Genomic DNA, 10,243 nt, shown 5'->3' on the forward strand with positions numbered 1-10,243 from the left:
CCCAATAGACACAAAAGATATTATGATAGTTCATTCACATGGCTATTCATGTAGCCAACAATGTTTCATTAAGTTAGAAGTGATGAGCATCTTTAAATAATCCTAAAGTATGTCACTATATTAATTTATAATTATGAAAACAAAGTATTATGGTAAAAAAATGTTTTGGGATATTGAAATAAAAGATACTATCTAAGAAACACCTATAAATGTCCCCTTTATGTTAAAGCAATATGAATGAAATATAAATGGTAGTTTTATGACTATAGAGCAAATAAACGTATTTTGAGTCTGATGACCCAAATTTATCATTAGCATTGATTTCAATTTTGCATACCAACTGTTTTATTTTTTAAACAAACAAATTATTGACTATAAATATATTAGGCAGATTATATTTGCCATATTTACTGTTTTCTTTTTCAATAGGCAGAACATCTAGAGTTTGTTGATGTTACTCTCAAATTACTTTTAGGTAATTGATGTCAAACAGGACTTGACATGATTAACTTCTCAACAGCCATCTGTATGAAGCAATGTCATTTCCTTTTAGTCCTTTGCAGAGTCCCCAAAGCCAACCATGGCACTCACAGGCCACTTTCTCCTCTTCAGATGTGCTCAAGAGATGCAGGCACCTCTCCACCCTGCCCAATCTTCAAATTTTACCCCCAGGCTCAGCTGATTCCAATCCATTTCACTGACACCCTCACTCATATACATTATTATTTATTAGAGAGAAAAGAGAATGAGGAATCGACCTCGCCATTGGCTTTCCTTTTCCTCTCCCCTCCCTACCTTCTGGATGGTGACACCTCTAATAGGACTAAGCTTTGTGTAATTCTGAAACTACATTCATAAGAAAAATATTGAAATCCTGCAGAGCACCAACTAATGATCCAAGTAGAACTGGAAGCTGCTATAGATATATATTTTTTTCTTTTTCTGCTTTCTAGACCTTGGGGCTGATTGTTTTGAGATGCATAATCTAGTTGGAGCTAATTGATAAAGGGGCCAGTTCGCCAAACTCTATTAGAAATCATGAAATCCATTTTGAAATTCTCATTTTCACATAATATAATATAAAAAAGTTATCTGTCTTTAAAAATTAATTCATCCAAGGTTATTAAATCTATTCAACTTAAGGCTTTCTTTTTGTTTCTAATTTCAAACTAAAGATGTTTTCATTCTCATAGAAAAGAACTAAAATAATAATAACTAACTGTATTTGTATGACTAGCCTTTTATAGGTGACAAAATATCTTCATTTACTTTTCCTTAATTTGTGCCATGCCAGTTCCTTATCATGTGGCTACTAAATGGGAGCTCTGGGCTAGAGCTCATCTTTTGACTATGAAGAATTACTCTTAATGTGTGAAGTTGTATTTGAAGCAATAATGGATTTGCTTCACAGACACAGTAAATCAATTCTTGGAAATCTGAAGAAAGCAGTGTGCACCTACATTCTGAAGTGTGTGGATATGGCTCAGACCTCCAAAAATAAGGCGTTGTTCACAAACTGAGGTCCACAATGCCCCCTTCTCTGAAAATGTTTCCCTTCCTTTTTCTATTGGGATGTATTGGGAAATGGCAGACTCAGCCTAACTTTTTTTTTAGAATTATTATTTTTTATTTGCAATTTTTTTATTATGATGACATTGGTTAACGAAATCCAATAAGTTTCAAGTGTATGATTCAATAGTAAGTCATATATATATTGTGTTGTATGTTCACTGCCCATAGTTAGATTTCTTTCTGTCACCACATATGACCCCTTTACTCTATCTACCTCCCTCCTCCCTCCTCCCCTCATACCCTCTGGTAACCACTAGTCTACTGTCCATGTCCATGAGTCTCTGTTTGTCATGTTTGTTTGTTGCTTTTAGATTTATATCCCATAGGTAAGTGATATCATGTGGTTTTCAGCTTTTCAGTCTGGCTTATTTCTCTTAGCATGATTATCTCAAGATCCATCCATGTTGTCACAAATGGCAGTATTTCATCTCTTCTTATGGCTGAGTAATAGTCCACTGTATATATGTATCACAGCTTCTTTATCCAATCATCTATCATAGGGCACTTCAGTTGCTTCCATGTCCTGGCTACCATGAATAACGCTGCTATGAACATTGGTGTGCAAATATCTTTTCAGATATGGGTTTTTCAAGTGTTTGAGGTAAATACTCAGTAGAGGGATTGCTGGATCATATGGTAGATCAATTCTTAGTTCTTTGAGGAACCTCCATACTGTTTTCCATAGTGGCTGTACCAATTTGCAGTCCCACCAGCAGTGGATGAGGGTTCTTTTTTCTCCGCATCTAACACTTGCTATTACTTGTTCTGTTGATAATAGCCATTCTAATAGGTGTGAGATGTATTTTATTGTGGTTTTGATTTCTTTATTTTTCTTATCTGCATGTGATAATCTCAGGGAGAAAAACATACTTCAGGTCAAAGATCAGGTGAGGTTGTTTGCCAGGCAAATAATAATGACAAACAACCTTGAAAAATAAACGTATGTTAAATTCTCTTGGCAAAGATGAACACAGACCCTGGAGGCAGACTGACATAGCTTGCATCCTGACTTTTCCAGTATTTGTAGTGTGACCTTGGGCAACTCAGTTTGCATTGCCAAGCCTCAGGTTCCTTGCCTTTTAAATGGATATATAAATTCCTACTCTTGAATTGTTGTGGCTACTAAATGAGACTTTAATGCTAAATAATACAGAAAAACACAGATGTTTTATCATTTCAAATTCCCCTTCCTGCACTTTGCAGTTCTGGCTCTTGAATGTCTCTGTTTGCCTCAGATTTCACAATAAAACCAGGATGATTGGAGCTACAAAAGCTGAGTACATAATTTTCACCTCTTGGAATGTCGAGGCCTGTTAGGTTTCAAATACCTTCCCTGAGGGGACACGCAGCCTTTCCTTTCCCAGATAGGCTGCCTCACAAGCCGTGCCCTCTCCACGCCTATGCCATCTCCTCCCTTTCCCAGGGTGCACAGAGCTGGCGATTAGCAAGACTTCGAAGATGGTTGTTGAATAAGTGAACAGTATTGGCCTGAGTGTTAATTCATGTCCCAGTGCTCTGCGACATGGAATGATTTTATGCAACCACCTGGTTAATCACACTAGGACAAACATGAAGAATATGAGTGTCATTTAAGCCTAGCGAGGCTTAGAGGTTGCCATTTCCCATAGATTCTTTGCTGTGGGTTCAGAGGGCACATTATGGGACAGCACAAGAAGTTTCAACCTGAGGTTTGGAGAATTGTTAAAGAAAGATGTAGAGTCAAGAAGGCTGTCTTCTTTAAACTCTAGGTATCACCTTTCAGAGGCAGGCAACAATGACCCCGCTAAGAGACAAGGATGGCCACATATAATATTACTTCTTTACTACCTCCCCACTTTTTCCGGGGTGGCACAACGCTTGACACTGCCAAAGCTGTGTCAGTTTTCATTCCACTACCCATTCATTCACTCAACAAATAATTATTGAGTACCTTTTATGTACCAGGCATTCTTCTAAGTGTTGTGTATACAGTGCCCAACACTTAAAGAAAGGCACTTTAACATCTTTCAATCCAACTATTCAGTCTATATTCAAATAGCATCATTAATTCATTTTTCGTCTCCAAAAATTAATGGAGAACCATTACATACCTTTGATAAAGACCCGTCCCTTCTGGTGAAGACAAGGCAGCCCTTTGTATTCTTGGCTTTTCGGAAATGAGAAAGTCTTGTATTGAGCCCACATATGTCTCTGGTTCTAGTTTACTCCCCTTCCTCCCCTTCACAGGGCCATAGAGAATAGATTTAATCTCTCTCCGTATGCCATCCTTTCAGACTGTGAAATCAGCTCTCTCATCTCCCTGAGGCTTCTTAAAGCCAATATTCCCAAATCTTTGTGCAGCACCACACATGACATGGTCCCTTCTCCATCCTTGTTACAGTCTCCCAATCCCTGTGAATAGGGAACAAAGAGAAAGGAATGGACACCTGCTCTGAAAATGAGACATGAAGACAATACTCTGAAATTTCTGTCAACCACATGAAAGAAAATGCAGAGTCTGAAGATATCTAATATTTATCAAATGCAGAATTTGGAGCAAATAAATTAGCCGGATATTAACTGCAAGGAAAGGGAATAAAAATAGGAACATTTAGACAGGCCTTCGGAAAAACTTCCCAACCATGAGCCTGGACTGTGCCAAACCCCAAACATTTGGAAAATAGCTTGAGATGTCCAGCAGATCCCAAACTTGAGCATTTAGGGTGGTTCGTGCTGTCTTAATTGTCACCGTTTTCACTAGAGTAACTTGACAAGACACTTATTTGCTGAATTTCTTCCAGAGAGAGTGGTGGTTTCTGATTCAACACTATAAGAGCCTTGGCCTTCCTTATTTTGGTCTCATCTTTCTCTTTTTCTTCATGTTGGCCAAAATTCTTCCCAAGAGACCATGATTCCCCTCACTGAAGATTGTTTTCATTATCAGGTGTGATGGGCATATTGAGGAAGTCGATTTATATTCAGTTTGAAGTTTTTCTTTACGAGGAAAAAATGACCATCCCACCTCTTAAGTAACTGGCACTTGTGCTGCAAATATATTAAACATTTCCAGATTAGATTCCAGCAGAGCACAGCCTATCTTTGTGCAGGGATAATGAGCTACAGCTTCTAGACAGGCCTCTGCTTTCTGCCAAAGAATTCTCTTCTTGGTTCAGGTACAAGGGGCCCTATAATGCACAGATAATAAAGGCTTCAGTATCTCAGACACATGCTGAGAGGGCTGGCTGATATACCTGGGTCCTCTAGACTGCCCTGGAGACCACGATGAAGAGACTGTTCTATAGCTCAATCTGATAATACTCACCTTCCAAGAATCGTAAGGCATTGTGTAAAATAAAACAGCCAAACTTCATTTAGTTAAGTCATCTATTCAGGACATTTGGTGTAAGCATACTAGTGGCAGAACACCAAGCCTGAATGCAGCGCTTCCATGTGACACAATCACTATGAAATGAGAAAAGTTCTGGCACTGAGGAATGTCCTTGGGAGATGGCTAGGAGGTCAATGACAGAAGATCAGTCTTTCCTTTTCACAAATGAAAGATTCTTTCTAATCGGAAATAGAACAGCCCCAGATTTGCCAGCATTCATGCGTTTTGCTTACTCATGAAGAATTGAGATTCAAGTAAATGAAAAAATATATTGTCCTTCATTTTACTCGGATTAATAAGCTAACTCCAGTAGAGGATGGGGTTTACAAAAATATCCATTCTCGCTGTCATCCTAATCAAAGTACCCTGATTTTCTTAGAGGCTTAATTGACTCAAATGGAAAACTACATTTTCCAGCATCCCTTGCAACAAGAGCTCACCTTGGGACAGAATTTTGGTCAAGGAGGTAAAAGCAGAAGTCTGCGGAGATTTCTGAGGAAGTTTTCTTTTTTCAAATAAGGGTTACTACTTCTTTCTTCCATATTTCTTCCTTTTTCATCTTCCTGTTTTAAACACAGATGTGGGCCTGGAAGTTTAGCAGTCACCTTGGGACCATGAGAATGAAGGCCATGCACTAAGATGGCAAGCAGGAAGGTGGAAGAGGCCTGAGACATAATGATGTCAAGTAGCACCAGTCCTGGACTGCATTCTTTTGTAAACCTTTATCCCCACCCCCACACAAAAACGCACACTTCTCCATCACAGGAAATGCAACCACTAGGTTTAGGAGTCATCTTCAACTCTTCCCTTTCGGTTACCTCCCCTCTACTCTTCAATATTCAATCTATTATCAAGTCTGTTAATTCTACCAGCACAATGTATCTCAAATTCATCTACTTTTCATCGATGCTGCCACCTCTCTGATGAACTCCTTACCACCTGGAATATTACAAGAGCCTCTTACTGGGTCTCTCCACAAGTGCTTTGCTTCCTGCAATCTATTTCCACACAGCAGCACAAGTACTTTCTTAAAACAAATTACACCACTTGTTACACCCCCACTTAAAACGCTTCACGGCATTCCACTGCCTTGAGCATGCAATCGGAACTGCTCACAATAGCTCTGAGGCTCTGCATGACCTGGACACGTTGTCTCTCCAACGTCATCTCTCACTGTTCCTTCCTCTTCCTCTCAACCACTCATTCTCTACCCCAAATGCTCTTGCCTTCAGTTTAGCTCCATCTCTTCCTTCAGGCCTTACCTTATATGTCAGAAGGATTTTCCTATTCGCCATGTTCTAGACAAAATTCCCCTGCAATTGCTCTCTATCCCAGTTTAGCACTTACACAATTTATAATGATTAAATTGGTTTGCTTACCTATATTTATTTGTTTTGAGACTGTAAGCTCTGCAAAGATAGAACCTTGTGTTCGAGTTCTAGTTATGCCTCAGTCCTTTGGTTCCATGTGTGTGTAGAAGGGGAGGGGCAAGGGCTTTGCTTCCAGGTGAATCTGGAGGTCAAAGCTCTTTCCTCTGTGCATGCTTTGGCTGCATGACTTGCAGTTTTGGTCTGCTATCTCTGAAAAGCAACTCAGTATGTTGTTAAACAGAATAAGATCATTTTGAGCTGGTTCTGCAGTTATACTTGCAATTCACTTAGTTAAAGTTCATCTTCTGTTGATAAAGAACAAATTACCTAGATATTGCTGGAGGGCTGTGTTATTGAATATTTTTAGACTTGTGTCATTTGAATCAATTAAATATCAACTTATATCTGGAACTGATCTCCTTGTTAATTTGTTTATGCTTTCTTTCATTCTTTCAATAAACTCTGCAGTGAATCTACTCTGTACCACACTCTGTGCCAGCACTGGAGAAGCAACCATAAATAAAACACAGTCTCCCCATCATTGGAAGAAGGAAAAGGAGGAAAAGATGAAGAAGATCTTCTATGGACTTTGTATGAATTAACTCAATTAATTCTCACAGCAGCTCTATGATGTAGGTAAATTTCCATCCCCACTTTACAGATAGAATAACCAAGATTAAGTTATTTGCCCCAGGTCACGCCATTGTTAAGTACTTTATGGCTCTAGACTCCATGTGCTTTATCACCGTATTATGTTTCCTCTTTTAAAACACAGTGTTCTATATTTCAAGCTCTAAAAAGCATATAAAATAAACTATGGGAACTAGTGGGAGACACTGAGAGAGGAAGGGTGAGAAGCATTTCACAGAGAAATATTTAAACATATCCTTTGCCTAGTTCCCAAGTTGTAGTCTTCATTTCTCCACATAAACTCACATGAGAGTCCTCTCCTACTTCATAGATGAATAGGAGGGCACAAAATAACCTTGATACAAAATGCTGGCAATTCACCTGGGCAAGAACAACCCAGAGAACTTGGGTCCGATCTCTGTCCTATCCCTTGGGTACACTGGTTATGGATGCTTCTAGGAACTCCAGGGAGAATGGTACAAGGTCTGCCTCTCACTTGTGTTGGTTCCCATAGTTCCCACAAAGGGAACCAATAACCATTGGGTTGGAGTTCGGAGACACAGATTTCCGTTTATGTAGTTCACCATGGAGACATAACCCTCCCCAGCAATAGCCTCACATGTACAGAAAACTTTCAAGCCAGCTTCATACGCAACATTCCTTATAGCAAAGGCAACTATTTGTCCTATGTGCCTTGTTCAAGTCCTAGTTTATGTTTGTTGTGCCAGTATAACATCAATACCTCTGTTTTCATTCTCAAAAGTGTTCCAGTTTAAGTGATAAATTATCCAGTCACATGACTTGGGATGCCTGAGTTAAAATCCTACCTCTGCTACTTAGCTCTATGACCTGGGCAAGTTATCTAATTCCATCTTCTCCAAATTCCTCATTTATAAACTGGAATGCTAACCACAGCACCTACTTCACAGTGTTGACTCCCCTTACCATAAAAGGCCAAGGTCTAAGATCCTCCAATTAAAAGTTGTCCTGCCAGTGCTTCTGCATACCTGTTCTTCTCATACCCTTAAACACCTGTCTAAATCCTGGATCAGGGAGTTCAGGCTTTTGAGCATTAGCTTCCCATTCTTTTGGGTGGCATCATTTATAATAAAATAGCCAATCTCTCTCCACTGCAATTCTCAGCGTTCACTGTTTGGCTCTGCTAGTGCTGGGTGGACAAACTCTTTCTATTCTGTAACACAAGGTCAACTGAATGTCTTCAGGGACTCTGGATCAGTTTTGCAAAAAGAGCTGTGAACCCATGGTCAGCAACAGACCATTTCTGTCCTGCACTAGTGGGATTCTTTGAAAGCCTTCACACCCCTCTTATGAAAGAGGCAGGTAGAATTGTTTTATTCATGTTAAAAACAAAATGACTAGAAATGGCATAAAGCAATACAAATGCTTCTAAAATGAAATCAGTGACATATAAACAGTCATCTGCAATTCATTTGAGAATCCAGAACTCAGGAAGAATCTAGTTTGAGAGAAGGAAAAAGAACAAAAGATATAGCAGGCAGCCCAAGGAAATAAATTTCAGAAATGTTCCAGTACACAGAGGTCAGAAAACCCAGCGGGGACAGGACAGGGCTATGAGGACTGTTCTCAGGAAGTGGCAAAATTAACGTATCTCTTCTTAATTGCTTGTTTTTCTGACATGCAACTCTGTGAATTCCTTGAGGGGTGGGGCTTTGCTTTGGTTTTCTCTACCTGTGCATTTAAACCAGGCACATGGATCTCCCTAAAACCTTGACATGCAATAGAATGACTCGCATATAGTAGGTGCTCAAGAAATACCTGTTGAGAAAATGGATAAGTGATTAACAAACAAAAGAATTAGTGAGTAGCTCATCAGACCAACATAAACTCCTTACCTTGCTCCTGCTGACCTTTAGAGATAAAAAAGTTTTAGAAGTTGGGAAGGGGCAAATGGATATTAGTCAAGACACCTTGATTGAGAGGCACTCCTCCAGGCCATTAGTATATCTTCTTTGGAGAAATATCTATTCAAATACTTTATCCATTCTTAAATTGGGTTATTTGTCATATAAGAGTTACATAATAAGAGTTATATTTATATACTGGCTACAACTCCCTTGTCATATATACAGGACATTGACATTTGCAAGTATTTTCTCCCATTCTGTAGGTTATCTTTTACATTTTCTTGATGATGTCCTTTGGAGCACAAAATTTTCATTTTAATAAGATTCAATTTATTTGCTTTTTTTTTCTTTGTCATTTGTGCTTTTAGTGTCATATCTAACAATTACTTAATCTACGGTCACAATTTACTCCTATGTTTTCTTCTAAGAATTTTATAGTTTTAGCTCTTACCTTTAGGTCTGTGATTCATTTTGAGTTAAGCTTTGTATATGGCATGAAGAAGAGGTCCAACTTCATACTTTCACATATGAATGTCCAGTTCTCCCAGCACCATTTTTTGAAAAGACTATTCTTTCCTTGAATTGTCTTGGTACTCTTTATGTGATGGTTAAATTTTATGTGTCAACTTGGCTCAGCTATGGTGTCCAGTCACTTGTTCAAACACTAGTCTAGATGTTGCTGTGAAAGTATTTTGTAGATGTGATTAACATAAACAATCAGTTGACTTTAAGTTGACAAGATATTATCTTTGATAATGTGAATGGGTCTCATCTAATCAGTCGAGGGCCTTAAGAGCAAAAATGGAGGTTTCCTGGAGAAAAAGGAATTCTGCCTCAAGATTATAACACAAAAATCTTGCCTATATTTCCAACCTATTTATTTAGGTCTTCTTTAATTTCTTTCACCAATGTTTTGTAGTTTTTGGTGTCCAAATCTTATATTGCTTTTATTAAATATATTCCTAAATATTTTATTCATTTTATGCTAATTTAAATGGAATCATTTTCTTACTTTCATTTATGGATTTTTTATTGCTAGCGTTGAGATATACACTGATTTTTGTATATTAATTTTGTATCCTGAAGCTTTCTGAACTCATTTACTACTTCTAATCTTTGTGTGTGTGGTGTGTGTGTGTGTGTGTGTGTGTGCGCGCGCGTGTGTGTGTGTGTGTGTTGTTTAGGATTATCCATATCTATGAATATAGTATTACTTTTTCCCTTCCAATTTGGATGGATTTTATTTCTTTATCTTGCTTAATTGCCTTGACTAGAATTTCCAGTACAAGGTTTAATAAAAGGAGCAATAATATAGATGATACCCTTCTCTTTTTTTCTGACCTTAGGGAAAAAGCTTTTAGTCTTTCACAATTACTATGATATTAGCTGTGGGGTTTTTTTCTTTCTTTCTTTCTTTC

General features: G+C 38.3%; 1 long non-coding RNA gene across 1 annotated transcript in view; it reads left to right on the plus strand.

The window, feature by feature from the left end:
- The window catches only part of LOC112478499, a 63,625-nt gene extending 53,933 nt beyond the window's left edge, over positions 1-9,692 (plus strand). The window contains exon 3 of the long non-coding RNA XR_003045873.1: positions 6,778-9,692. This is a non-coding gene — a long non-coding RNA (uncharacterized LOC112478499). The remainder of the gene's footprint in view (positions 1-6,777) is intronic.
- Positions 9,693-10,243: the final 551 nt, after the last annotated feature.

The sequence above is a fragment of the Pteropus alecto genome, unplaced genomic scaffold (assembly GCF_000325575.1).
Source record: "Pteropus alecto unplaced genomic scaffold, ASM32557v1 scaffold61, whole genome shotgun sequence".
Classification (NCBI taxonomy): domain Eukaryota; kingdom Metazoa; phylum Chordata; class Mammalia; order Chiroptera; family Pteropodidae; genus Pteropus; species Pteropus alecto.